We start from the raw sequence: 6,007 nt of genomic DNA on the forward strand, positions 1-6,007 counted from the left end.
CACCCCCCCCACCAGAATAACTGTTCTTATGTGTGTATCCACAGTTAGGAGAGCACAGATTCCTAGGGAGTTGCAAACCAGTGCAAAACCTCATACTACTCTACTCAGAGACCCACAGATATACACAGTGTATCCCTACAGATGGTGAAATAACCATTTAGAGTCTGAAAGAGCGTACTCGCCTCTGCAGACACCGGATTCCCAGGAGTCATGGTCATGTACACACACAGGCACATCCTACCAGATCCAGGCAGATTAGGGTATCTGCCCACCAGCGTAATACAAAAGACTCACACCTACATCCTCAAAGTACAGAGAAATAGCCCAAGCCAATGGCATCTCCCACCCTCTGCATTCTAGCCATTTGTTTCTCTCAGACACAGATGCTCAAAGTGAAAACTTTCTCTGTAAACCATGGTCTTTTCTACTAAAAGCATAACTGCAATATGAAAGCTGGTGAGGTGTGTTCATATGCACCCTCAAAAATTCGCAGGACTATGGACATCAATCTCCTCAAATATCTTTTTTGTACATCCTAAACCCAGCTGCTTCTCCTCGATATTTTATCCACAGCAGCCTCAGCACTTTGTGATCATGATTTCATTTTCCTTTCACAATAACCCCGTGAGAGAGTCTCTCTCTCTCTTTTTCTTTTTGTCTTCTTGTCTTTTCTAGGGCCACACCCGTGGCATGTGGAGGTTCCCAGGCTAGGGGTCGAATCAGAGCTGTTGCTGCCAGCCTACGCCAGAGCCACAGCAATGGGGGATCCGAGCCAAGTCTGCGACCTACACCACAGCTCACAGCAATGTCAGATCCTTAACCCACTGAGCGAGGCCAGGGATCAAACCCAAAACCTCATGGTTCCTTGTTGGAGTTGTTCACCACTGAGCCACGACGGGAACTACCAAGATAGTGTCTCTTACTGCACCTGTTCACTGATGAACAAACAGGTTCGGAGAGAACATGTGAAATGTCTAAAGTGGTGCCACACGGCTAATTATTGCCAGGGCCAAGAACTCCACACCAGGAATTCCCGTCGTGGCGCAGTGGTTAATGAATCTGACTAGGAACCATGAGGTTGAGGGTTCGATCCCTGCCCTTGCTCAGTGGGTTAAGGATCTGGCATTGCCCTGAGCTGTGGTGTAGGTTGCAGACGTGGCTCAGATCCCGTGTTGCTGTGGCTCTGGTGTAGGCCGGCGGCTACAGCTCTGAGTCAACCCCTAGCCTGGGAACCTCCATATGCTGCGGGAGCGGCCCAAGAAATGGCAAAAAAGACAAAAAAAAAAAAGAACTCCATACCAAATTCATCTGACATCAGAGTTCATGCCCTTGGTTTCTAGGCTACATATATGCTCATGTCCACTCTATGCATACACACACACACACACACACACACACACACACACACACACACATTTTCCATTATTTTCTATCAAAAGACCTGGATGTGACTCCAGGCTTCACCGTTTACAGGCTAAGCTTGTTTGTCATCTACAAAATGGGAATAATGATCAGGCGACCTTTATATCCTTCCCTGCTGGATAGCTGGGGGAAGAGGGGGGTCATTGAACCTTATACAAAGCTGCATGTATGTCAGGTGTGTGAGTGCAGAGGGACTCCCAGAAGGAAGAGGCCATGAGGATGGTACTAGCTTTGCAAGCAAGAGGTGTGGAGGAGGCTTGAGCTAAAACAAAAGGGCAGATGAAATATAGATGGATTCAGGCGTGAGAAGAAAATATTCCAGGTGGAGAGATGACTGCTAGGATTCAGAGGCTGGACAAACAAGTTGTTGCAGTCCTTTGAGAAGGAATATGAAACATACATTCCCTGAGTAACAACAACAACAACAATAATAATATAACTATGGTTTTTGAGCATTTATGCTGTTTTACATACTTTATCCCCTTTACTCCTTGCAGCAAACCTGCATGGAGGTTCTATTATCACACTTATTTCATAGTTGATGAAACAAACTTACAGGAGCCTCATTTCAAGCTCTAGCACTCAGAATGCAAACTCTTCCCTACTATGCAGTTCTGCTCCTGAATTCTGTTATGGTGCTCAGAAAATCAAACCTGGAATGAGAGGTTTCAATTCAGTAGTGAAACACAAAGATTCTGGAGCTAGACTGCCATGGTGCCATTCTTGATGTTGCCCCTTATTATCTAGAGGACGCTGGGCAAGTTATTCAGCCACTCTTCAATCTCCGTTTAGTCATCTGTAAAGTGGGGATGCTAGCAGAGTCCTCTTCTTATGCTGGTGAAAATTAAGCATGAACAAGGGCTCAGAACCATGCCTGGCACCCAGAAAGCAACTGATAAATATTAGCCACCATTACAGTATGGACTGGCTGCACTTTCCAGGGGTTATTCGAGAGGCGCCACATCAAAAACATTTTTATGGAGGAAGACAGGACATACATCAACCACATAATCAAATATACTCCTGAATAACTGCGGAACCATTATTCCAACCTAGGGCTTACCCGACTTCAAAGAGGACAGAAGTGAAATTACTTTGGAAGAGAAATCTCTTCCAACAACTCCTGACTCCAGCAGCAAAGAGAGTCCCATTAAGAGTGACCTTGGCAAAATCAGGATTAGCAAGTCAGTACATTTTAGCAGGCTATTCAGTCTCTTCTTCTGGGAGGGTGTGGGCAGGTCATTTAGCTTCTCTGAACCTCAGTTTCCTTACTCGCAAAAACGGGTAATAGGAATTCCCATTGTGGCTCAGTGGTAAAGAGCCTGACTAATAGCCATGAGGACATAGGTTCAATCCCTGGCCTTGCTCAGTGAGTAAAGGATCCTGTGTTGCTGTGAACTGTGGTATAGGTCACAGACTAGCTTGGAGCCTGCATTGATGTGGCTGTGGTATAGGCTGACAGCTGTAGCTCCGATTTGACCCCTAGCCTAGCACCTTCCATATGCCATGAATGTGGCCCTAAAAAGACCAAAAAAAAGGGGGGGTAATAGTACTTATCTCTCAGGATTGTGATGGCAATTAACCACATACTAAAAACTAATATTTTAAAAAATGTTGCCTCTATTCCTGGCACCGTATAAGCGCCTTATGCGTAATGTCACAGGTAGTCCACATATAGGATGTCATCAGCATCCTGCAGGTACAATGTCCTAAGTGCCCTACATGTGTAATATCTTCTAGTTCTCACATCAGTCTTCCTGGTCACTACACCGGCCTTCAGGATGAGTTCTGCCGTCCTCCTCCACCTGAGTCACGGTCCAAGATTTGGGTTTAAAAAGAGACTTCATTAGTAACTGGATAATTCTGTGGGTGCACCCCCAGCAGAGGCTCCACCCCCCCCCACCCCCGGGGAGTAATTCTAGGAAGGTAATGTGAGCTGGGGGAGGCTGGAGACCCAACTTCACATTTATTTACTCTGACAGCTAAATTGGTGAGCAAGGGGGGAAATCAGATGAAAGGCATTTCAGAGTAAATACTAAATACAAAATTTAAACATACAGGTTGTGACAAATGGGAAGGAGGCAGCATTCCCCTCCCCGGCTCAGGGACCCCATCCTCAACTTGTCACCTTCCTGGGCAGTTCCTGTTAGAGCAGAGGAAAGAGCATGGGATGGGTTACAAGTCACATGATCCCAGGAAAGCAGTTTACCCCTTCTGGCCTCAGCTTCCTCATCAGTGAAACGTGTGTGTGTGTGTGTGTGTGTGTGTGTGTGTGTGTGTTATTTAAATCAGATGATTGTGGAAGTGACGGAGAGACCACTAGCCTTGGAGTCAGAGAGACTTGAAGTCAAATCCCAGTCTTCCTGGCTGGTGAACTGGAAAAAGTCACTTATCTGAACCTCAGTTTCCTAAACTATGGGGATAATATCAACCTCAGAGGAGTGAATGAGATGATCAGTGTGAAAGAGCTTTTTCAACTTCAAAGGTATTGCAGCTGTGATCACGAAGACACTCGGTCCCCTTCAGTTTTGAAGTCCATGGCATAAATTCAAGTCAGCAGCCATTTATGAAGCACTCACTTGGCACCAGGCTCCAGACAAGGCACAGGAAACAGAGTAACCATAAGGAGCCCAGTCTATGGGGAGAGAAGAGAACCAGCGTTTGCAGCGTAGCAGGACAGGTGACCCACAAGAGGGGTGCACAGGTGCTAGAGAAGCAAGGAAGAGGGTGTTTAACCTGGCTTATGGGGTCCATATGAGGAAAGATGTCCTAGAGGAAGTGAAATCCTATGGGATCAGGAAGTCTGAGGCAGGTGAGGACAGAGAGGGGTTAGATCAGGATGGAGGGCGAGTGCCCAGTTGGTGGTTTGCTGGGGTGATGTTGGGAGCTGAGGCTGGGGAGGTCGGTAGGAGCCAGACGGTGGAAGAGCTGGGTTTCCTCTTGAAAGCTATGGGTCTATGAGGCAACAGTTAAGCATCCTGTCCCTGCAGATGCAGCATGGCACAGTGGTTGGGGAGGCTGGCTTTGGAGCCAGGTAATTTGAGTTAATACCTGATTCTAGGAGTTGCCGTTGTGGCTCAGTGGATTCAAACTCTGACTAGTATCCATGAGGATGCGGGTTTGATGGATCCCTGGCCTTGCTCAGTGGATTAAGGATCTGGCATTGCTGAGTTTGGTGTAAGTCGCAGGCAAAGCTTGGATCTGCATTGCTGTGGCTGTGGCATAGGCCGGCAGCTGCAGCTTTGATTCAACCCCTAGCCTGTGAACTTGCATATGCCATGAATACAGCTCTTAAAAAAAAAAAAAGGAAAAAAAAGAAAAAAAGAAAAAAGAAAGAAAGAAAAAAAAAAAAAAAACCTGACTCTATTACACCATGGTTGTGCGATCTAAGGCAGGTAATAAATTCTACGAGCCTTAGTTTCCTCCACCACAAAAGTGCTGTGATGATTCCAAGAGACCAAGGCGCATCTCTAAGTTGAGAGCTTAGCACTGGTTTGGCCTCTGGTGAGGACTCAGTCCCTGAGTGCCATTGTCAACCTTAAGAAGGTTCAGGGTGGCTCAGGCAAACTGGGGTGTCCTCAGGGGGGTAGATGTCCCTTTCTCAGAAAAATCTGCCATGGCCGCACTGTTTGAAATGAATCTCTCTTATAATCTTTTTTTTCTAGCAGAGGGTAGATAAGGCTTCAAAATAGGTGAGACTGGGACAAAACTTGTATAGCGTGCTAAGGAATTTCAACTTCAAAGTACAAACTGTGAAGGGCCATCCAAATCATTTTGCCATGAAGGTGACATGGTCAAATTAGGGGTTTGGAAAGATGACTTAAGCAGTGGCTTGAGGATCGATTTGAAGGGGGTGAGTCCTTCCCTGAATCCTGAAGATACTGCAGTAATCTAAGTGAGAGGTGATGAGGCAGCTTCAGAGGCAAGAAGGACGGAAAGAGGGAATATAGTGAAAAGCTGATTGTTATATATCACTTCACGATGTTATATATGATTATATGTTATACATATTTATAACTATAACTGCAACACATCCAGTTTCCTAAATAATCTTTATGTATTTAAGCTATAGGTAATACTATTACATAGAATCACATACATGTAATATTAATACATGATTCTAAATAACATGATACATAATTTTAATATACATGGTTGATTATTTATGAGACTGGATGTGAGGGATGGGAAAGAGGCAAATGTAAAGATGACTCGCGGATTTCTAACTTATTTATTTTTATTTTTATTTATTTATTTATTTTTTTGTCTTTTGTCTTTTTTTGTTGTTGTTGTTGTTGTTGTTGTTGTTGTTGTTGCCATCTCCTGGGCCGCTCCCGCGGCATATGGAGGTTCCCAGGCTAGGGGTTGAATCGGAGCTGTAGCCAGCGGCCTACGCCAGAGCCACAGCAATGCAGGATCCGAGCCGCGTCTGCAACCTACACCACAGCTCACGGCAACGCCGGATCCTTAACCCACTGAGCAAGGGCAGGGATCGAACCCGCAACCTCATGGTTCCTAGTTGGATTCGTTAACCACTGCGCCATGACGGGAACTCCCTAACTTATTTATTTTTAAATAAACATTA

Source organism: Sus scrofa, chromosome 1 (genome assembly GCF_000003025.6).
Source record: "Sus scrofa isolate TJ Tabasco breed Duroc chromosome 1, Sscrofa11.1, whole genome shotgun sequence".
Classification (NCBI taxonomy): domain Eukaryota; kingdom Metazoa; phylum Chordata; class Mammalia; order Artiodactyla; family Suidae; genus Sus; species Sus scrofa.